This window comes from Camelus bactrianus, chromosome 13, assembly GCF_048773025.1.
Source record: "Camelus bactrianus isolate YW-2024 breed Bactrian camel chromosome 13, ASM4877302v1, whole genome shotgun sequence".
Lineage (NCBI taxonomy): Eukaryota > Metazoa > Chordata > Mammalia > Artiodactyla > Camelidae > Camelus > Camelus bactrianus.
This window is the reverse complement of record NC_133551.1, coordinates 50,070,202-50,094,395: the sequence shown is the minus strand read 5'-3', so window position 1 is coordinate 50,094,395 and position 24,194 is coordinate 50,070,202.

The following is a 24,194-nucleotide window of genomic DNA, read 5'->3' as shown; positions in this document are numbered from 1 at the left end:
GCGTTCCCTATATATTCTGGATACTAATCCTTATCAGATATACGATTTGCAAATATTTTGTCCTATTCTGTGGGTTGTCTTTTTAGTCTGTTGACATTGTCTTTTAATGTACAAAATTAAAATTTTTTCATAAAATCCTATTTATCTATTTTTCCCCTTTTTGGCCTGTGACATTGGTGTCATTGCCAAGAAATCTTTGCTCCATCCAATGTTGTGAAGTATTGCCCTATGTTTTCTTCTAAGAGCTTTATAGTTTTAGGTCTTATATTCAGACCTTTGACCCATTTTGAGTTAATTTTTGTCTGTGATGTCAGGTAAGGGTCCACCTTCATTCTTGTGCCTGTGGGTATCCTGTTTTCCCAGCATGATTTGTTGAAAAGAGTGTTCTTTGCCCATTGAATCGTCTTGGCACCTTTGACCATGTATATGGTCATTTGACCATATATGTGAGGGTTTATTTCTGGGCTTTCTGCTCTATTCCATTGGTCCATATGGCCGTCTTTAAGTCAGTACTACACTGCTTTGATTACTAAACCTTTGTAGTAAGTATTTGTTTTCTTTTGTTTCGTTTTGTGGGAGGAGGTAATGGGTTTATTTATTTATTTATTTATTTTTTAATGGAGGTACTGGGGATTGAATCCAGGACCTCGTGCATGCTAAGCATTGCTCTACCACTGAAGCTCTACCCTCCCCCACTGTAGTAAGTTTCGAATTCAGGAAGACTAAGTCCTCCGGCTTTGATCTTCTTTTTCAAGATTGTTTTGGCTACTTGGGGTCCCATGAGGTTCCGTATAAATTTTAGGATGGCTCCTTCTATTTCTTCAAAAATGTCATTTGGATTTGGACGTGGATTGCATTGAATATGTAGATTACTTTTGGACAGTATGGACATCTTAACAATAATATTAAGACTTCCAATTAATTTATAATATTAAGACTTCCAATCCACAAACACAGTGTAGGATATAGCCCTTTCCTTACACAATAGATGATAGACCAACAACAGACCCTCTTGTCAGTCTTTAAAAAACACTTTTGCCCACCTTATAGGTGACAGTTCATAGCTATTTTGCGTTTGAAATTCTTTGATTGGTGTTAAACAGGAACATAGGCTTAGTTCTTAACGGGCATTTATATTTCTTTTGTGAGTTGTCTGATTATGTTCTTTGCTCATTTCTCTACTGGAATATTTATCTTTTTTGTATTTGTGGGAGCTCTTTTATGTATTAGAGATAATATTCCTAATGTTTTTCTACTTCATCGTGACTTTCAATCTTATTTATTTTTTGTCCTTCATAAGTACTTGATTTTTATGTGGTTAAGTCTACTAGGCTTTTCCTTTATAACTTTTATATTTTATGCCGTGCATAGAGAGGCCACTTTTCCTTTAAATAATAAAAATATTCATTTTGCTTTAGTAGTTGTGTGGTTTCACTTTTTATACTTCATGTGTTTATCCCTCTGAGTTTATTTGTGTGTAAAGAGTGAAGTATGATTCCAGCTCTATTGTTTTCCAAATGGTTGGTCAGATATCCCAGCAACATTTGATTATTCCCTCTTACTCTCAGTGAGGACCAGTGAGGAAACAAGGATAAAAAATAATGTTCCAAGGCACAAAGGGATGCCAATAGGTCAGAAGAGCTGTTCTGACAAGATTCCCCAGAATTTGCTAGCAGCTAATCCCTGGGGAATCCTCTTCTCTGTGTATTTGCTCCTCGTGGGCTGAGGCAGGATCTTAGAGGGACTGAGCCAGAACCTACATTATTGTAAAGTGTTCCTTCTAGAAGGCTCTTCATGTGCAGGACAGCCTTGAGCCCGGCTCTCAGCAATTATGGGGGAAAAATATCTGACTTACTTGTTTTGAAGTGAATAATAAGTCTCCTTGTAATTTCAGACCTTCGTCATCCTCCCCACCTGTTACCTCACCCCCATCACCCACATCATCCACCTACCCAGCCCCTCCATGCTGCCACAGTCATATGCAAGCAATTTCTCTTGCCTTCTTTATCCTCACTGCCATTGCCCTGGCAGTGAGCATCAGCCGCAGGGGTGACTTAGGAACTGCTCGTCCTCAGGAAGGCATTCCCAGAGCCAGGGCAGTCTCTGTATGACCCTCTTTGCCAATTTGTTTAAGGCAGCTTGGATTTGACTATGGCCTGGGCACAGAGAGGTATTTGTCCTGGAGCCACTGGCCAAGTGCTCAGCATAGGGGATCCTGGAAGACGTAATAATAGAAATAGAAACATCTCGTGGTCCTCTCTCCCGGGAGACAGAGCCCTTGTGTGACCTCCATTCCCCACACCTCATGGAGGCAGTTTGGTTCTGGGGCCAGGAGGACAAGCGCAGGCAGGCCTGGAGTTTAAGTCAGGCAGAATGTCAAGCTATGCAGTCATGCTGTGGACACTGAGGGTGAATGATGGCACTGGGGTCCACAGAGCAGGCACAAACCACGCAGCTGTCAGGAATAGGGGAAAGGAATGCCCACCCTCCTCCCCCAGCAAGATTGATGGGCTTGGGGCCTGGGTCTGGGTTTAAGACAGTTGGACTTTCTGATGTTTCATTTCCCCAGAAGGCTCCTGATGGAAACGTGCGAGCTTGTGCATGTATTTGTCGTTACACAGGACCTGATGTGACCACGCAGGAGGGCGAGCTTCTCCATTCTTCTCTGTGTGGTTCTGATTCTGTGTGACTGGCCGTGCCTCTGAATTTTGTGTGAGCTTTGAAGGCATGTACGTTTTGTGTGATGTGACTGAGTGGCTGTTCCCAAGGGTGCCGCTCTCCTAGGGCCGTGGAGTCTGGCGTGCGGCTGTAGCACAGCATGCATGTGTCTGCTGGAGGAGTCGGGGGCCTTGCGTCTGCGTGCCTGGGTGGCTGATGGAGCTATACTCCCCAAATGGGGAAATAGGAGGGAAGGATGATTTTGGGTGTAACGAGTCTGAGGTCTTGGCAGAACATCGAGGAGAAACATCTAGAGAGGCAGGACTGGGACTCAGAGGAGAGTAAAAGACAGGAGGGCCTTGGTTCAGGCTGCCTTCCAAATCTGTTCAGATGACAATGCATTGGGGGAAGTGGCTTTTGGCTAGAATGAGGCGAACACACACACACACACACACACACACACACACACACACACACACACCCCCCTACCTCTCAAGGCTGGAAGGACACCTACTGTGTTAATCCCAGCTGGACAGAGTTCAATAGGAAATTTCCAAGGGTTGCTGGAATGGCATAAAATGTGCCCGATGGTGAGGGTCAGGGAAAACATCCTGGCAGAGATGAATATTCAGGGGAATCCTAAGGAAAAGAGAATGCGGACGAAAGAGGATGATGTTCTGGCTTTAGGAATGGGAGTAGAAACAGATTCTGCAAGACTCGGGGCAGGGACTGCAAGCCATCTTAATGGCAATGAGCTCCTAGAAGACAGGAGCTGTTGTTTATTCATCCTGGTGTTTCCAGCACACACTGCAGGAATAGGTGTTGAGTTGACCTGGAGTCAAAGTTTGAACCACTGGAACTAGGAAGAGTCCAGGTAGTTCACTGCGGGGGAACTTTGAAATCCACACAAGACACTGGGTGAGGACTGAGCAGACGGGGAGGAGGATGCTTGGTACCTAAAGGGGTGTCCAGCTCTGCCCAGCTCTGCCCAACTCTTTTAACCTGGCAGACCTGCCTCCACTCATTGTACCATTTTAAAAAATCCAAACAGGTCTCTGGCCACTTGCTTCCTCCACAACCTGCCACTGGCACTCTTGGTCCTAAGTCACAATCTTTCATTCCCCTTCCTCATTGCTTCCTGATCGTTCCAAGCTCTGACTGGGACTCAGTTTCCTGATTATAGCCTTGCCAGTCTCAACAGGTGTAACAGCTTCTGTCTGATCTTTTGCTGCAATAGGCCAGAGGACCAGACCAAGGGCAGCTCAGTTAGAGAACACCCACGACGTGGGAAGAGCTTGTTTATCCTCCGTTATAAGGATGTGGATGCAATTCAAAAGGTTACAAGTTATGTTTGAGGGATCCAAGGTCCAAGACATGGTAAAGGTCTAAAACCGGCATCTTAGGGGCTAGAGGGAAAGAGGTCTATGGTACCATAACCAGATCGCCAACAAAATGGGCATCCTGGTAGGTGAGTGGAGAGCTGCAACAAGGAGTCTCAAAGTCTGGGATCCGCACAGGTGCATATGAATGGGGCTCAGCCTCAGAGGCACAGGCAGAGGTGCCTGGGATCCGAGGTACAGCACGCTTTTGGATATTAGTGACAGAAGACCTCAAACTCATCAGGCTTAAATGTTAAGAGATTACATTATCTTGGGGGGGGGGGGAAGGGTATAGCTCAGTGGTAGAGTGCTTGCTTAGCATGCACAAGGTCCTAAGTTCAATCCTCAATACTTTTGTTAAATAAATAAATGAACCTAATTACCCCCCCCCAAAAAAAACACATAAAAAGAGAACTTAGTCTAGGGTCAGTAGGTACTCAGTAAATAATTAAGCTTTGACTTCACCTTTATCAGCTTCTTAAGTAATTTATCGTCCCCAGTCCCCATCCCAAAACAGTTCTGACAGTCCTAATTCTCTCTCTCATCTCAACAAAGACTCTCACATGAGATGTGCCAGGGCTGTGCGCTCCACCCCACTTAACCCTCCCGAGCCTCCGTTTCTTCTTCTCATTAAATGGGAGTAACAATGCCCCCTCACCTAGCTGGCCTGAGGGTCAAATAACACAACACATTTTAGGGTAATTAGAAACTGTAAAGGACAGTGAACATGCAAGGAATTACTGTTCCTGCTATTTTGTTGGAGTTGGGTTCATTCCTGGACCTGGCATCTGCTCTGACTTTCCCAGTTCCTGTTTCTTGCTCAGTCTCTGTTTTCTTGTAGCCACCCACGATTCTGGCACTGACAGTGAAGGGATATGAGACTACATTCAGAGGGTTTGAACATCGAAGGGAAAAGAAGGAACGTGATGACAACCAGCAGCCCTCTGTCTTGTTTGCTGACTCAGAGGTGATCTCACCACCTTTCCAAGTCAGCCAGACCCCAGGCTGGGCACCATCCACATTCTAGTTAGCTGTTGCTGTGTAACAAGCCACTCCAATACTTAGTGATTATGATTATTGCTTATGGCTCTGAAGGTTGACTCGAGTAGGTAGTTCTACCTTGTGGATTCTGGGTGGACTGTAGTCAGAGGGCAGTGAGGGCTGGAGTCTTCCCAAGGCCTGACCAGAAGGGACATCCAAGACAGCTGGAATACCTGGGGGCTGGACAAGCATCTCTCTCTCCATGCAGCCTCTCTACATGGCTACTTTGGGCTTTCTCATAGCAAAATGGTCTTGGCATAAACTTTTTACATGGCAGCTGGCTCCTCCCAGAGTGGGCGTTCCAGACCAAGGCAGAAGCCTTATGGCTTCTTCTAACCAAGCCACAGAAGTCAGGAGGCATCACTGTTGTTGCATTTTATTGGTTACAGGGCCAGTCCAGATTGGGTGTGGGAGGGGCATACACAAGGGCCTTGATATTGGGGGTGTGGCTTGTTGAGGAGCTACCTTTGAAGACTAATTAGCAAGATTCTGGTCCAGATTGGAACATTGTTCCATGGAGCCCTCTCAAAGGTCAGGACTTGGGAGAGGGGTGAGGGAGGCAGTAGTGAAGGAAACTGAGCAGCTAGGACTCCTGGCCCCCAACTTCAATAGTTCATATTGATTTGTTATTTACTATTTTGGACTTCTGCAAGCAATTAGAAGTGAGTTAAAAGTTCTGAAGCTCAGATACCAGAGAAGAGATATGGATGGTAAATAAGCATTTGGAAATATGCTGAACAGCATCAGTCATTAGGGAAATGCACAATAAAATGACAGTGAGATGTTACTGCACACCTATTAGAATGGCTTAGGTAATAATAATAAAAATTTTTTAACCTGGTAATATGAAGTGCTTGCAAGAATGAGGCCAACTGGAATTCACACATGTTGCTGGTGGGAATGCAAAATGATCCCGGACACTTTGGAAAACAGCTTGGTCACTTCTGATGAAGTTAAGACATTGCTATGAATCCAGGCATTTCACCCTCAGATATTTACCCTAAAGAAATGAAGATACATCCACACAAATACCTGTACATGAATTTTCCCAGAAGCTTTATTCATAATAGCCCCAAATCAGGGGGAAAAAACCCACCCAAACCCAGGTATCCATTAACTAGTGATTGAATAAACTAATTATGGTACATCTGTACAATGAATCTGATAAGACAGAGTGAACTATTGATACACACAACTTGATGGATGACTCTCAAAGTGTTATGCTGAGTAAAAGAAACCAGCCAGAGGGGCTGTATACTGTATAATTCCACTGTGATAATCTGGAAAAGGCAAAACCCTAGTGACAGAAAGCAGATCAGCGGTTGCTAGGGGCTGACAGTGGGGGACAGGGGTAGAATACACGGGGGCACCAGGGAACTTTGTGAGGTGACGGAAGTGTGCTAAGACTTAATGCTGGTGGTGGTTTCACAACTGTACATGTTTGTCAAAGCTCATCAAACTGTAAACCTAAAAGCGTGAATTTTCCTGAACATAAATCATGCGGTCCTGAAGCTAGCAGCGTGAAAATGCAGAGACTCTGCTTTCTCCTGCATGTTCCCTCAAGTCCAATCAGTCCCCAAATCCTTCGCCCAACCTGTTTCCTGTTTCCGGTTCACCTGTGTGCTCCACTCCAGTCATACCCTTCACTTCTGTGCCTTTTTGTGAGTAAACGCTCTTTTCCCTGCTCATTGCCTGGATAACTCTTATTTATCCTTCAGGCTTCCAGCTAAATCTCACTTTCCCAAAGAGGCCTTTTCTTCCTCTCCAATCTAAATAAGGCATCCTTTTTACCTGCAGATCGTACACTCTATCTTCCTTCTTTAACAGAAGTTATGCTCTGTGAGGACATGGACAAGGTTTTGTTCATCTCTGGTGCATAATTAGCACTTAAAATTGAAGAGGATGTCCATACCTTCTATAGTTCTGTATTGCACAAATTTGCTTTTTCACAAGCATGCACTCCTTTTTTTCATTTCCATGTATCTTTAAACTATTTGTTAAGAATTGAAATAATTCAAAAGTACATAGAATAAAAGGTGGAAGTCTTCCACGCACACAGAATTTTTAAAAATCAAAATAAGGCTCTACTTTTTTCTGTTGGTACATAGAAATCTCGCTTATTCCTTTTAGTAGCTATGTAATATTCCACAGTATGGTTATACCATTTTAAACATTATTTAATCATTAATGGGTATTTAGGGATTTTTCCCTCCCTCCCCATGTTTCAATATTTCCGTATGTAAAATGCTGCAAATATACATTGGCAAATACATGTGAATGTTGCTGAAGTCCAGATTCCTAGAAATTTGAACTGTTAGGAAAGAAGTTGTGTGCGTTTTAGATGTACAGAATATCTACTGTATTCCAAAAAGATGCCTGCAGATAGGTGTTGTCACCACAGTCTATGAACGAGCCTACATGTCCACACCCTCAACAACTCTGAATAGCATCAACCTTGCCAATTTTCACCAGTCAGATGATAAAACAAATTTTCACATTTTGAGGTATAGAAAAGTCATTCTTGCTTCTACATGAGTTAACTTGAACTTTATGCTAACTAAAATAGCCTATTTGTGGCCTATCAAATATATGCTGTGTATCTACTTTAATTATTAAAGAAAAGGGCTCAGTGACCAGAAGTAAAGAATGTCTATATCAAAAATAAAGGTTAAATGCCTCCCTTCCTGGGATGCCCGGGCTGGTACTCCTTTGATAATCAGACTCCATTCCCAGGGGCCGAGGCTATACTGACTTGCTGTATATGTATGTGTTAGTATTTTTTTTTTAAATCTTGAGGTAATATATCCCTGACTTGTTTAACTGTTTTTGTTCTGAAAAAATATGAAATTGTGCTAAAACCATGTTTCTCTGGAGCAATTTCTCAAGAGTAATTTGGGAAGTTGGCTTCTGGGCTATAATCCTCAGTTTGGCTCAAAGAAAACTTTTCTATTCTTATTATTGATTGTTCATGGATTATTTTTGGTGACACAGGTTAACACGCTTTTTCATCACTTAAATTTACACTTCCCGCATCATTATCGAGGTTGGGCATATTTTCATACAATCATTAGCTATTTGTATGTCTTGTCCTGTGAATTCCTGGTTTTATTCTTTGCCCATCTTTGTGGAGTTGTATGTTTTTGTCTTATTGATTTCTAGGAACTCCTTGTGTATGTATGATATGGAAATAATCAGTTTTGAAAGTTATAAATAACTTTTGAGGGTGATGGATATGTTCATTCTTGATTGTAGTGATGGGTTCACAGGTGTATACTTATGTCAAAACTCATCAAATTGTACACTTTAAATATGTGCAGTTTATTGTATGTCAATCATACTTCAATAAGGTTGTTTTTAAAAGAAAGTTATATAATTAGTAATATACTTTCTCCCCGTTGTCCTTTTTCTTTAAACTTTATTTACTTTTTTTGGTTATATATAAGTTTTATTTGTCAATTATCTATATCGTGTTCTGGAATTATCTTAGTTATGTGACTTAGGCAAGTTACCTAAACTTTCTGTACCTTACCTTTGATATATAAAATGAGGCTAAGAGTACCTACTGCATAGGGGTGTTGTGAGTGTTAAATGAATTAACACACACTAAAGGGTCTTAGAACAGTAACCATCACAAGACACCATGCAGTAAGTATTAACTATTACCGTTGTTGGGGATCGCATGTGTTTCTTAGGAAAGCTTTCTCCATCCCAACAATGTGCTATTTTCTTCTAGTGATTATATAGCTTTTAATGTTTAGGTCTTTTAATCCATTTAAAAGTTACCCTTGTAGGCAGGGGTAAAATTGTATTTCTCCCCACGTGTATAAACAGCTGTCCCAATACTATTTATAGCATAATTCATCTTTTCTGAACTAATTTGAAAAGTAATCGGACATAAATAGTAAAGCCCCATCTACAAACCAGTCTGCTTCTCAACTCCAGTCAGGCCTTTTGCTCTATGTGTTTATTCTTCTGCTAATGCTTTCAGCTGGCAAATTATAATAACTTCTCCCCAACTCTAATCCTGTTGTAATTCTTGGCACTTCAACATTCAAATAGATCATTTTCCCAATACCTTGGTCTCTCAGTTCCTTGAGTTCTATTATTGTCTGGTCCTCCACCCTACCTCATCCACTCGTGGCTGTGGTCACGCTGTACACCTGGATCATGACTGATAACTCTGATATCTGATATCTCCATAACCCAGTTTAAGCAATTCACCCTTCTGACCACCATTTGTCACTTTTCCAGCTAATTCTTCATGCTCTTCTACTTTAACAGTTCTTCAGCTCACCAGGACCTACAATCTATTACCCTTCTGTATTTCCACTGTACCTACTTTCCACCCAACCGGCCTAGAACCTAAGATTCATCATCACAACTCTCTCAACTCCCCTGCCTCTCACTAGGGCAACTCTCAACCCTAACTAACTCCAGGTCTCCGTAGGCTCCCTGTTTTCCCTGTGCAACTAATGGTCTGGGGCAAAACTTAAGACACGCTGGCCAGTCTCATTTTAAATTCATGGCCCCTAAATGCAAGTGGACTCTTGGTGTTGCACGTATAGGTGAATTTCCTAATCTATTCGTTCTCCTATGGTCCCATTTAACAACTGCTCATTTCTCCTGAAAATACTTGAACAGTCACTTCATAAAGGAAAATATCCAAATAACCATCAAATATATGGAAAGGTCCTCAACCTTATTAGTCATCAAGAGAATGAAAATTAAAACCTTGGTGGGGCACCATGATGCATCCATCAGAATGGCTAAAATTAAAAAGACCTATGACAGTACCAGGTACTAACAAAGGTAATGGAACAACCAATGGGAGTATAAATTGGTACAATCACTTTGGAAAACTACTTGGCAAAATCTAAAACTGAGCATACATTTAGTCTATGATCCAGCAATTCCACTGTACATACCAAACAGAAATGCTTACACTTGTGCACCAGAAGACATGCTCCAGCGTGTTCATAGTAACATTAAACATAGTAACACAAACAATAACCAATTCAAATGTCCACCCATCAAGGGTAGAATGGATACAGATATTGTAGTAATAGTCATATGAGGGCACACTATACATCAATGAAAAGGAATACATTCATTTTTACATTCAGCATCTAACTAAAAATCTTGAGACAAAGAAGTCATACTCTGTGATTCTACTATAAGTTTCAAAACAGCAGAACAAATTTATGGTTAGAATAGGGTTACCTTGGGGAGGAAGGAGTGAGTAATGAACAGGGCATGAGGGGCTTTCTGGGGTGCTGGCAACGTTCTCTTTCCTAATCTATTGATAAATGAACTTGTGAATACTTACTGAGTTTTACACCCATAATCTATGCAATCCTTTCTCTGTGCATTAGACTTTAACACAAATTTGTTATATACATGTGCATGTGTATGTGTGTGTATGTGTGGGGGCATATATATGTATGTATGTATTTTTATTCCTCTTTTGATCCCACTTTCATTTTTGGCTATTACACAATTTCTCCTTCACTTCTAGCAAAACTAAAAAAAATTGTTTATGATCTCCATGTTTTTACCTGTAACATTCTCCTGGAATTGCTCTTGTTGGGGTCACCAATGACACCATATTGCAACATGCAATGGCCAGTCTCAGATCTCATTGTACTTGACCTGAGGGCAGAATTTGACACATATGATCCTCCTCTTAGACACCCCTTCTGCACCTCACTTCCAGGACACCACTCTCCCGGTTCTCCAACCTCTCTGGACACTGGTCTTAGACTCTTTTGCCAGTCCCTCCTCATCTCCCTCTAAACACTGATGTGCTCCCAGGTTTATTTCTTGGACCTCTTCTCTTCCGTAGCTACACTCACTCCATTGATGTTCACTGCTGTGTTTCTCAGCTTTTTCTGCCTGTACATTGATGACTTCCAAATTTATATCTGCATCTTTGATCTCTTTCCTGAGAGGCTTTATGTATCCCACTGCCAACTTGATATATTCACTTGGATGCTGAATGGGCATCTCAAACTTAACATGTCTCCCAAACCCCTTGTCTCCTCCCATCCCCTCAGTCTGCACCTTCTCATGAAATGATAAGCCTCTTCTTCTAGGTGCTCAGGTCCAAGACCTTGCAGTAATCTTCACTCCTCTTTTCCCCAAACATTACAAACAAATCATTTGTCTCTATCACTTTTCCTCACCTCCAAAGCTCTTACTTTGGAGCAATCCACCTTCATTTCTCAACTGGATGATTCCATTAGCCCTGAACACGTGTCCCTGTTTCTGTCCTTAACTCCTTTGTTCAGGCAGGATCCATCCAGAATAACAGAAACCACTCCATGAAGGAAGGTAATAGTGAAAACTGGTTACATAAGTGATAAAAGAGCTGAGAAGGCAAATAGGGTACCGGGAGGCAGCCCTGCGACGATCAACAGCAGGAAGCTGTGATCACCTGTAGACTATTAGTGATGACAGGGAAGGTTGATATTACCCACACCCAGGGGTCAGAGTTACCTTGAAAGAAGCTGCAACCAAGGTAGGCTTGTTTGGCGGGTGATGAAGGTACAGAGCAGAAGCTAGTGATGCCTCCAAAGGAGGAAGTCTTGATTTCTCCCGTCTTCCAGCTCTCAAATCTCCCACCAGACCTCCCATAGGCTGGATCCTGACAGGCAGCTGACACCGGGTCCTTAGAAACAGCCTACAGGGTCACTCCCTGCAAAGCAGAGCCAGGGGAAGGGGAGAAATGGATCTGAGACAAAGATGCCAAGGACTAGCACATCCCCTACCCCCATTGCCTATTCACCCCAGGACAGATCTAGGTCTTGTGGGACCTAAAGCATATGTAATTTGAGGGGTTCTCATTAAGAGGAAAATTAAAAAATGAAACACCTTAAATGAAGAATGAAAGCAAATCTTTATTTAAATGAAAAAAGAAATCACAGCAAATTATAAATTTTTTAAAGGCAGATAAATACTACAAATATCTGCCATAATTCAGAAAAATAACGCACTCACTCTCTTTTATTAATTAATTGCCTAGCATACATCTATATGAACTTTTCCTTTATGTGTGTTGGCTTCATATTCTTTGTCATACTTTTTCACGTGACAAGGTTTTTTTTATAAAAAGAATATGAAGTTTTCTCTACTACAGTTGATTATTTTTTAAATTATTATTTAATATTTTAGAAAACTTTCATCTACTTTCATAACTCGTTTTTAGTAGAGTAAATTTTTAGAATCATCAAATCAGGGAAAGCTCTATCAAGGTTCTTTTATATATGAATTCTGAGATTTCTGGGTCTTTCAAATTTTCTTGTGCAGTGACTAACTTCCAAAAATTCTCTGAGCCGACAACACTTAGTTATAGCTCTCCCGTCACGATCCTGGTAAGTCAACTCAGTGGGTGGTGGTCTGATTCCTAGAAGCCATTCTCGCTCGAGGACAGCTGGCAATAACTTCCAGTAACATGGAAAGAACTGTGAACCATACAAACATATCCCACTAAACTCAGACTAAAATGACTTTAGTCATACTGCAAAATACCTTCACAGCAACACCTAGATTAGTGTTTGAATGACTAGGGACCACAGCCTAGGCAATCACTTTACACTGACCACTGCAGGATTCTTTATCTGGTTAAAGAAGCTTACTACAAATGTTTATCATCTTATAGGATGATCATTTAGTTTTCTTTCTTTAATGTACCATGATAGTGAATTAAAAGATAAAGTTTCATTTGTAATGGTAAAATCTATGCTTGAGTCTTGGGGTAAAACCTATTTGGTCAAGAATTATTGGTCTTATAACACATTGGTCTTTAATATAGAGCTAGATTAAATTTGCTACCATTTTATTCATGAGTTTCACATCTATGTAATTGCGATTGGGCTATACTTTCTTGTGTGTGTTGTCTTCATTCAGCTTTGGTGTGTCAGTGGAAAATGACAGAAAATTCAACTCTAGCTGATTTAAACATTGGTTCAGAGAGCTGAAGGGTACAGAGGGAGGACGTAGCTGAGGGCATAACTGCATGCAGGGCTCGAATGCTATAATCAATGCTCATTTTCTCTCCATCTCTTGTTCTGCTTTCTCCTTGTGTCAGCTTTCATCTCAGGCTTCACATGGCAGGCAAATGGCTGCTCCAAGATCTACAGCCTTAGAGTCAAGGGCGACCTCTTCCCAGGAGTCACTGAAAAGTCTCCTGGGTTTCCTTGTCCTTGACTGGGTCATATGACCATCCCCGAGTCATTCACATTCACAAGCAAAGCTTGATGGCTCTTGGGCACAGCCCTGGGACTAGGGATGCTATCACCTTCCCTGGAGCAACATGGCCTTAGAGTGGAGAGGGCTCCCTCCGAGGAAAATCAGGATGTGATTATGAGAAGGATGAATGAACTCTGAGGAGTAAGAACAACAGATGCCTACCCTAGTTGTGCTAGCCCAACAAAATGGATTGGGAAGTTTTCCATCTTTGTTTTATGCTCTATAACCATTTAAATAACAGAAGTTATTTGTTCCTTGAAGGTTTGCTATAACTCACTGTTAAATCCATTCTGGGCCTGATGCCATTTTTAGAAGTATATCTTTGATGATCTGATTTCTTCCATGGATATTAGCGTTTTTACCTCTTCTTGAGACATTAAGGGAATAAATAAATGAAAGCAACATTTGGCTTTATTTACCAAGTCTACATTTGCTTCTCATTTCATTAATTTCTGCTTTTATCTCTATTAATTCCTTATTTCTATAGAGGTTTTATTTTTTTTCCCCTATTCTTCCTTTTCCCAGCTGTTTGGATTCAATTTCTTTTTCCTGTTTTCTAATAAATGTGTTCAAGGCTATATATTTTTCTATAAGTACTGCATTGGCCTTGACAATTGGTTTTATTATATGATGGTCTCATTGCCATGAATTTATAAATAATCAGTCATTTCAATTTTGAGTTTCTTTTTAGCCTGGAAGTTACATAGAATAGAGTTTGAAAATTTCCAAGTTACTGAGTAATTGTCATATTGTTTTGCTACCCTTTTGTCTTTGGTTTTTGTTTTTTTAACATTGTAGTCAGAAAATGTTGCCCAAATGATTTCCACTTTTTGGAATTAAGATTTTGCTTCTAGCCAATTTTAAGGGATGGTCAATTTTTAAAAATGTACCATAGACATTAAAAAAGAATGTGTAAATGTGTATTCTTAGTTGAGTAAATTTTATTATATGACTCTCAAATAAAAATTTAAATTATGTTATGCAAAGTCCCCTGTAAATTTATTTATTTTTACTTGATCTATGAATTTTTGAAGAGGCATGTAGAAATCAAATATTACAACTTTGACAATTTCTCTTTGTAGTTCTAAAACTATTTCTTTTTATATTTTGATACTCAGTTGTTCAGTACAAAATTTACTTGATTGTCCTATCTTCTTGGTAGATTATACCTTTCATAAGTGTGTTTATTTTAAATTCTATTTAATTTGGTATTAATATTTCTGTGCCTTCCTTTTTTGTTTTTTATTAGCATATATTCATTTTCTATTCTTTTATTTTTAATCTTGTTTCTGTAATATTGTTTTAAATGTGAATGTTTAAAATAACTGCATTATGTGTGAACATGTGTGAAAGATTTCTTTCACCCATTCTGAGAGTCTGTGTCATTTAATAAGGGAGTTTATCCCACTCATACTTATTGTGATTTTGATGTTTGGATTTCTCCCCTGCTTTCTGTTTGATTGATTAAGTTTCCTTTATTTCTATTTTTCTGTATTTTTGGCAAGTTATAAGTACTATTTCTATTTTTCTAGTGTTCTAAAGCTTTAATAAATTTATTGAAGCACTTTTTCTTCCAATAGTATCTTAAAGCTCCTCCTTTCATATTTTGTTGAAACTTTAGTTCCAAGCATTATTATTTAATTTCCTATATTGTTAAAATAAATCATTTCTTTAAAATTTTATGTAGCTTTATAGATTCATTTTCATTTATTATTCAGACTCAAACATTTACTGATTTCTTTAAAATTAAAAAATCCTATAACATTTTTCTTTTTGAATTCTTTTTGTTGTTGTTGTTCTGTAGTATATAATTATTTCTTCAGAAGGATTGAATGGGTAATAAATTTCCTTTGTCCTTTATTATCCAAAAATATCTTAGATTCACTTTCATGCATGATAGTTTGACTGGTATAAAACTGCAGGTTCAAAATAATCCAGAAGCATTGACAATTTTGTTTGTATTTTGTAATTTAGAAATGTCACCAGGATGTGTGTTTTCTTCTTACCACTTGGTGGGTGTTTTTATAGTTTGAGGACTCAGATCTCAATTTTTCTGTGATTTTAAATATGTAAAAATTAGGTCTTTCATGATTGCATCATCTCTAATCTCTCTCTGTTATCTCAGTCTAGAACTCCTATAAGATAAATATTAGATCTTGTATTTTCTTATTTTTAGAAGTATCTTTGTGTTTTCACTCTACCTTCTAGGAAATTTCCTTGACTTTGTCTTCATGTTTTTAATTTTCAAGGATGATTTCTTTTTACTTGATTACTTCTTTTCTGTAGAAATTTATTCTTTTTTTTTTTTTAATAAATGCAAATTCTTTTGGATCTTTCTGAGGATACAACCTAGAATTCTTCTAAAGTTCCCTTCTGTCTCCTACATTATCTCCACTTCCTCTAGGATGAATTATTTTGGTTTTTCATTTTGTTCTTTCTCATGTTCTTGGTTTGCCTGAAAGGTGATTCATGATGGCCATTTCAGGTTTATAAATTTAAAATTAGGTTGATTAATATATTCAGGAGACTGGTGTGAATCTCTTTTACAGCTATGCAGACTTGCTTCTAGGATAGCCCTTTCTTGGAAGGGAGGCTGTCTCCAGCCCTGTTTCAATGAGAGAGTGGGAGGGGCTTGCTCACTGTAGGATTCTCTTTAGGAAGAGTGAAGGGACCACACACAAACAAGCTGGGGACCCTCACCATTGCTGAAGTCAGGAAGAATTTATTCTCTCTGTGAAGTGCTTTAATATACTTCATTGCTAAGCAGGACTGCCTCATTGTCTTCTCATTTTTCCTCATTCTCTCTTTTCCCTTTCCCATGTCCATTGCAGAGATTAATTTTATTCTGCTTCTCTGACCTCAGTATCAACATAGTCATCCCTCTTGTATCAGTCATCTAGTGCCACATAACAAAACATCTCATAACTTAGTGCCTGAAAACAACAATGATCTGTTATCATTCATGATTCTATGGGTTGTCTAGGCTCATTTTTCTACCCCATTTGGCATTGATTGGACCCACTCACATTGCTGCATTCAGCCAGCAGCTGGGTTGGTTTGGAAGGCTGAAGGCTTCCTTCTCGTGTCTGGGGCCTTGGTGCTGGTTGTCTGCTGAAGCACTTAGTTTCTCCACCAGGTAGCCTCTTTCTCCACATGGTTTTTTATCTTACAGAGCCTCTTCCTCTGGGAGAATAGGGTGGACTTCCTTATAAGATGGTGACTAGTATCCAAGAGGGAGTCTTCCAAGCAGACAGGCCCCAATAAGTGCATCATACTTGCTGCTGTCACATTGGCCAAGGCAAGTTACATTGCCAAGTCCAAAGTCAATGTGTAGGGAACTCCACAAGGATGTGACTACTGAGACGCGTGGTTCATTGTCACCAATGTAACAGTTTATCACACCTCCTAAGGTAAATCTTTCATGTTATTTAGAAAGCAGTCCACCAGGCTTCCATATCAGGGGCAAAATCCACAGCCAATCATTCTATACACACTGGGAGAGGAAGGGGCTGACCAGTCACTTGCGAATTTAATTCAACAGTTTTTTTACCTGATATTTGCACTGTGGCCTGCTCCCCACTCCCTGTACTTGGAGTCTCTCCAAGGCTCTGTCGGAAAGAACAGTTTACATCTCTTTAGCCAATTTCTTCTGTGCTGATTTTAACCACTCTGTTTTCCTCCACAAATCTGATTCTGTCTGCTTTTTATCTCCCAGAAACTCTTCAGATTTTTCTGATCTTCCACGATGCCATACTTTCTAGTTTTCTTGGGCTGATATGGATGTATTCTTTTTACATATCTTTCTATTATGTAATGAAGTTTGAAGAAGAAGGGGAGGGGTTGCATGTGCTTCAAATACCATCTTGAACCCCAAGAACGAGCAAAAAACTTCAAGGTATATTCATTTTGTAAAAAGGAAAAGAGAGCAGTGAACTTCCTATCGCTATGGGCATGCGCTCACATGATAGGAACGCTGAGCAGAAGTGCTGGTTGGACTAGACGGCAGGTTAGCTTTGTTGCCATTTCTGAGATGTTGGAGATGCTTCAGGCTTTTCTTCCTCATGAATCCAGGTCAGTGAGTGAATGCGGATTGTTGTGATTCAAGCACCTGCTGGGACCAGGACTGAGGCCTTTGGACTGGCTTTTTAGAGGATCTAGATCAGACTCCTGTTTTACAGTTAGAGGAAACAAAGCACAGAGATGGGAACAAAGATCACCCCATGGATTCAAACTGGGGTTCGAATCTGGGCCTCCTGGCACTTAATCCTACCATCTTTCTGCCACGCACTTCCTGGCATCTTGCCCCAATTTACGCCCCCAAATACCCCTAAGAAAAGCCCAAGCAGTCTGCAGTGGGCCCAGGAGGTCTCCCCCTCCACCCCAGGATACCCAGCGATGAAGGATTTGAAGCTAGGGTTGCCCCAAATGAGGCAGATGTCTGTCTGGCTCCTCCTCCTGAAAGGCGATTATTTGAGCTGGAGATGACAGCGTGTTTGGATCAGACCCTCCTTCCCCCTCCAGCGCCCCCTTTCCCCCACTTGGTTATCTATTTACCTATCTATGTACGTGAGACTTTTTTTCCCAGTGAATTACGTCTGCAAGGCAGTAAAATGTTATGTATTTGCAAGGCCCATAATCTTTAAAAGCCCAGTGATGCCGGCTCCAGACAGCAGCGAGCTCCCTCCAGTATGTTAATAGATAGTATTAGGGCAATAATGAAAACACTTGAGACAAGTAAGCTCCTATCAAAAGCTGAGTAATAGGGCTTCGCCGAGTGAATCACAATGCAGAAGAGATTAAGACGTCTGCCGTTGTGCAGTGTCTATTCAGACTAACAGCTGCTCCGTTTCTGATTAAAATGGGGTTGGGGAGACCTTTTCGAGCAAGTCCCCTTTTTATCCTGCACTGTCCTCACCCTTCCCATCTCCACCTTCACACACAGGCACCTTTATTTGCACTTAGTCATAGCCATTCATGCACACACATACCCACAGAAGAGAGTCACAGACACACTGCATCATCATCACACACACAGAGCCACAGTCACACACACAGCCACCGGCACTGACACAGCCACACGGACGCATCCAAGCACGTAGGCACACAACCATGTCCTCGCACACAGGCACACGTGGAACAGTCTCTCTCACACTCACAGCCCCAGCCAGTCTCTCACACACATTAAATTACAATCTGTCACAAACACAGTCTCATATATGCATTAAATTCCAATCTGTCGCACACATGAGCTTCACACACAGAGTCACAACCAGACACTCAGAGATAGTCTAACCAGAGCCACAGACCCACACATACCTGGCTGGCTGGTCACATCCGCACAGAGTCCTGGCAAGTCCTTCACGTGCAGAATCACACCTGTGATCACAGTCAGTCATACACACACAGCCCTTCATTAGCAGATGGTCATGGGCACTCCTACTTATATAGTCCACAGTCATAAATACTCACGTGTGGTCAAGTGCTTACACACGACCCTTGCCCAGGCACTTATGAAGAGATGCTTTTCCTTACATGCAGACACAAAGCTGGTCTGCACCCCTGAAAACCCCCAGCCACAAGTGTACACGTAGTACAAGTCACATATACCTCTGGGCACACGCTCCAGCTAAACGCTGCTCTGCCTGCTCTCCAGATAGCGACCCAAGATGCAAGACTTGACTACAAGCCCATGGGTTGGCTCCCGAGCTGGTCCAGCCGCCTCATGAGAAAGAAAATCCTCAGGGGGCAGATGCTGGGTTCTGTATTCTCCAATCCCTGCAAGGCTGTAGTGTGAAGGGGGAAATGTAACCATTTATGTGGCACCTCAGTTACAGAACTCTGACCTTGAGTGGAACCGCGAATTCAGACTTAGGAAAATTCAGAGCTGTCCAAGGATAAAATGGAGGTGTGCACGTGGAGGATGGCATGGATGAGGAGAAGGGACTCCTGCATTGTACAAGGGTGAACAGGATACCCTGAAGGTCCACTCCAATCCTGATCCTGTGCCCTAAGCTTCTGTGTGTCTTCCCTCAACCTCAATCTCAACCTCAACCTCTGTTCCATCAGTGATTCCCTTCGCCAGCTCTCCAGATAGGACCTTCTGCTTCTCTCCCTTTACACGATTTCTCTTCCAAGATCATCTGTAAGCTGATGATTTCAGTCTCTTTCTTTAAACAAGAGAGACCCCGACTCTAGGCTCCAGGGGACTTGCAGATGCAGTAAGCTGGGGAATTATTCAGAGACTCAACCTCCATCCTTTTTTTTTTTTTTAAATGGAGGTACTGGGGATTGAACCCAGGACCTCGTGCATACTAAGCACCCATTCTACCACTGAGCTATTCCTTCCCGCCTCAACCTCCATCTTATCCCAAGGGACCTGGCAGGGCCTTTGGAACCTGACTTGAGTGTCTCCTGGATGGAAAGCGCTGGGTCATACAGCCAGGAACACCAGGTCTGGGCGGCTAAGGGGATCTTTACTAGGTAGCTAACCAGTCTCAGGGCAGGCTTTAGAAAAATCAGAGGACTTTCTGCCTAAAGCTGCACTTGGCAGCATCTAGGTTGTAGCTGGTGGCTGTAACCCGCTTCCTTCCAGCCTCTTCTCCCTGGGCACCCATCTCTGTCCTGGGTGGCACCTCGCTACACCTTTTCCCCAGGAAGACCATTCCCTCATTCCTCATGTTTTTGCTAGTGGTCACCCCTCCACCTGGGATGCCTTCCCCTATCCCCCACAGCGATATCTGCACTTGTCCAAAACCCACCCACCCAGCCTGGATGTACCACACTCAGGAAGAGGCCCCAGAACTCTCAATCCTGTCCCCTCCTGTGCCCCCACTGCCATTGGTTTTCTCCTGTACCATCGTCTTCCACCTCAGGGATGGGGTTAGGCAGAGTGGGCATGCTGCTCAGAGGGGTGGGGGCCAGGAGGGCTCCAGAGCTGAGTGGACACGTATAGTGGGCAGGAAGGAGAATCAGCTCCTTGTTGAGCCAAGGACAGAGTCGGGAAAATGATGCTCAGATTCAACTATGGCATGATGTGGGGCCTGGGGATTGAGCCTGAAGGGGCTGCCTAGAGTGAGGGCCATTAGCTGAAGTTGTCTGAAGTGGAGACGCTTGTGTGTGACCCACAAAGTCAAGATCCCGAGTCAGCCCACACAAAGGATGCGTGACTGGGACAGGACTGGTGTGCGACCAGGTTCAGAACAAGCCAGAGGCATCTAGGAGGCTGGCCAGGAGCTCTAGTTGGGTCTGTGATCCACAGGGGCTTATCTGGATGGCTGCTTTAAAGTGTCAGGGCTTAAACAGACCCCAAGGGTCACATCCAGAGGATGAGGCCAAAATCAAAAGAATTAAGAGGTGAGGTCAGAACTCAGAAACTCAAAACCTGGATGGCTCAGAAGAGCCCTTCAGAAGTAAGGTAATCTTTTCACGTGGCCCGGTAGGATCTGGGTTTCAGGAGCTTGTCTGGGGCACTTAAAGGCGTCATGAAAGGTTGGCCCGTCCATCTTGCACCTGGGTCATCCGTCTACTTGTCTCTCTCCCCATTAGATGGCATTAGATGGGGAATGCCTCCAGGAAAGATCATGTATTATGCCTTTGGGGTCTCCTCTCTATGCTCTGCACAGTGCCTGGCACATAACATATTCTCAGCAAACTTCTGTGGCATTTGAATTCTCTGCTTCTGAATCTGTGGTCTGGACTTGACCTTGGGTCCTGCCTGGCTCTAAAGCCCACGTCCCCCCATAACTGCCATCACCTGATTTACCTGCAGTGGGTCTCCTTCCAGCTCCCAGGGCCAGTCCCGCCTGGCCTGAGGCTGGAAGGGTTTAGGCCCTCCAATGTGGTTTTGGAGGCTTGATCCCAAGCTTTCTTGACTCCTGCTGAACTTGCACCGCCTTGTTCACCATCCATGAGGCCAGGTCCCATCCAGCACCCCAGTTCTACTGATGAAATTTCACTTTATTCCTGATTTATTCATCCAACAAATATTTACTCCACATTGTCATTGGCCAGTTCTCAATCTCCGTCTTACCCTTAACACAGGTGATCACTTCCTCTTCCTTGAGACTCGCTGTGTTTGTCTTCTCGGACGCCATGCTGGCCTGACTTTCTTCTTCCCTGATGGACTTCCCTTGCTCAGTCTACAGTGTTGGTTCCCCTCATTCCCTCAACTTCTTAATGTTGCAGTGCTCCAAGTTTGATCCTTGTACCTCTTCTCTTTCTCAGGGGAGCTCCTCCAAGCTCATGGCTTTAGGTGCTCTCTCTCTGCTGTGACTCTCAAGTCCCAAGTGGATTTCTTCAGCCCAGATCTCTTCCCTGGACTCTAGACATATGGATCCACCTGTTTGCTCCACAGTTCCACCTGGACTTCTATTAGGCATCTTAAACCTTTGACAGTCTCCTAATTGCCGCATCCAACCTTCTTCCCTGACGGTTACTCAAACTCGATAAATGATAACTCTATGAATTGTAACCTCCAGGTGCTCAGACCAAAGACCTTGGAGTCATCCCTCGACTCCTGCTCAAAATCAGTCCCAGCCTCCCTCATCTCTTGCCTGGATCACTGCAGTGGCTTCAGGCTTGTCTTTCTGCTTCTGTCTTTGCCGCCACCTCCCAAGGCTCTAGCCACTTGCCTGGTTCTCACCTATCCCCCTCTCCTGATGTGCTACCCAACGAGTGATGGCATTGACCCATCAGTGCCTCTCTCTCTCCCTCATGTCATCCCTGACCCCTCATTGTTCCCATTAGCCTGGCTCCCATTCCTACTCTCTCTGACTTCAGGATGGTGACGTCATCTGAGACAAAGAGACAGAGATGACTCCTCCGTTCCTGCCTGCTCCATCTTTTCTGTCTGCCCTCTATCACTGCAGTCCCAGCATTTTCGTGCCTGCACTTAGCAGTCCTGAGCAAAGAAAGACCAGGTCTAAATCCAGTGCCTTGACCAATACCTTGAATCCAAGAGCACAGGGATGGGGGCCCTGAGAGGCTGAAACATTTCTTTAGTGCTAGGCCCTTACATTCCCCAGCTCACTTAATCTCCACAGTAATCCTGTGAGGCCTGACTAATTTCCTCTTCCTAGAGGTGTGGAGGAGAAAAGAGAACTCGCTTGACCACAGCTATTCCGCTAGTCAGGATGTGAACCGAAGTTACCTGACCCCGGTGCTCCTGCTTCTTCCCCTCACAGTCTTGAGAGATCAGGTCACCTTCCTCCGTGCCCTCCCAGCCCCTCATATCCCATTTACAGAAGAGGGCACTGAAATCCAGAGGTGGGGAGTGTCTTTCTCAAGGTCACTGAGTGACTTGTGATGGTGCCCAGAGGAATGCCCAGGTCTCCAGGCTCTGCTGCCCCCAGTGGACCCACAGGCAGGTGGGGCGCACCCCCCGAAGGCCAGATCCTCCCCTCGTGTGGCCCAGCTCCTGACTCCCAGCCTGAGGTCTGGAGCCCTAAATAGCACAGGCAACGCTGTCTCCCTTCCCAGGGAGGGGCAGGCAGCTGTGGCAGTCGTGGCGGGCGGAGAGAAATTTCCCCTTTCTGTAGATTGGATCAGTCACTCTCAGAATTGATGGCAACGGCTTCATCACGAAGATCTAATGCTTTAATTATGTTGTGACATGACCTGACACGGGGGTGGCATTTGATGGATTCTCTGGTGTCATCAGCATGGCCCTGACATAGGGAAGTGGCAGAAGGCAGGGGGTGGGGGAAGAGGGAGGGCTCCCGGTGGGAGATGTGGCCTCTCAGGCTGTCTCCACCTCTCCCTGCTCCTTGTCTTCCAGGGGGAGCAGCCTCTGGGCAGGAGAGGGTTTAGGTGCTCTTCTGAGATGGACCATATCCTGGAGGAGGCCCAGTGCGGGTGTGTGTATGTGTGTGTGCATATGTCAGCACGTGCCTAGATGCAGAGGGACATGTCTGAGCAGGTGAGAGGATTCAGATCCCTGTTATAGAAGCAACAGCTGAATTGCTGTCTGGCCTGTGAAGAAGGTCCAGGAGGTGCAGGGCGGGGGTGAGGCCCTGGGTTGGTCTGCGGGTCCTGGGGCTGTCACGAGGCAGAAGGAGCAGATGCATTCATGCAGCCATGGAGGGCAGAGCTGGGATCAAGAGAAGGAATCTCCAGGGAGGCAGGCTTAACTCAGGAAGTGCCAGGCCACAGAATGGGCAGCCCTGGGAGGCAGTGAGCAATGTATTCCGGGTCAGTGGATGGCTGCCGGGGCTGAGGGGGGTGCATTCCTTCCTTGGTGGATGCTTTATGGCTAATGACCTCTGAGGCTAGGATTCCCTGTATCTGTGGGTGAACTGGTGAGTGTATGTATCTCCCTCTCATTTCCCCCTAGCCCAGCTGCCTGCTCAGGACTTTGCTGTGTCCTTGGTGTGGCAAGAATGAGAAGCAAGTGCTCCCATCAGCCCAAGCTCTGTCAAGATGCTCCTCTGACCCTTCTCCCCATTGTGTTCCTATAGGAAGCCTTCCTCCCTAAGCCAGGCAGGCTCCAGGGGGGTCCCACTCCTGGAAAGGGGAGGGGAGATGCCTCTTGGCGGGGTCCTCTGGGGCAGGCGGTGTCCCTTCTCACGCAGAGCCCTTATGACCACCTGTAACCAGGAGCGAGCAGTTATCCCCGTCTTACAGTGGAAGACAGTAAGAGAAAACTCAGAGACACCAAGGTGCCTGCCCAAGGCTACACAGCTAGGAAGGAGTGGGTTAGATTGGTTTTAGCAAATGTTTGTTAAGTGACTCTGGTAGATCAGACTCTGGAGAAGCTGCAGTTCCAAATGGGAATTCCTGACCTTAAGCACAGTGTGTGTCTGCAGCTTTATCTCTCTCGTTTGGATGTCACTGCACTTTCTACTCTGACTTTGCTGGGAACCTGGGATCAGT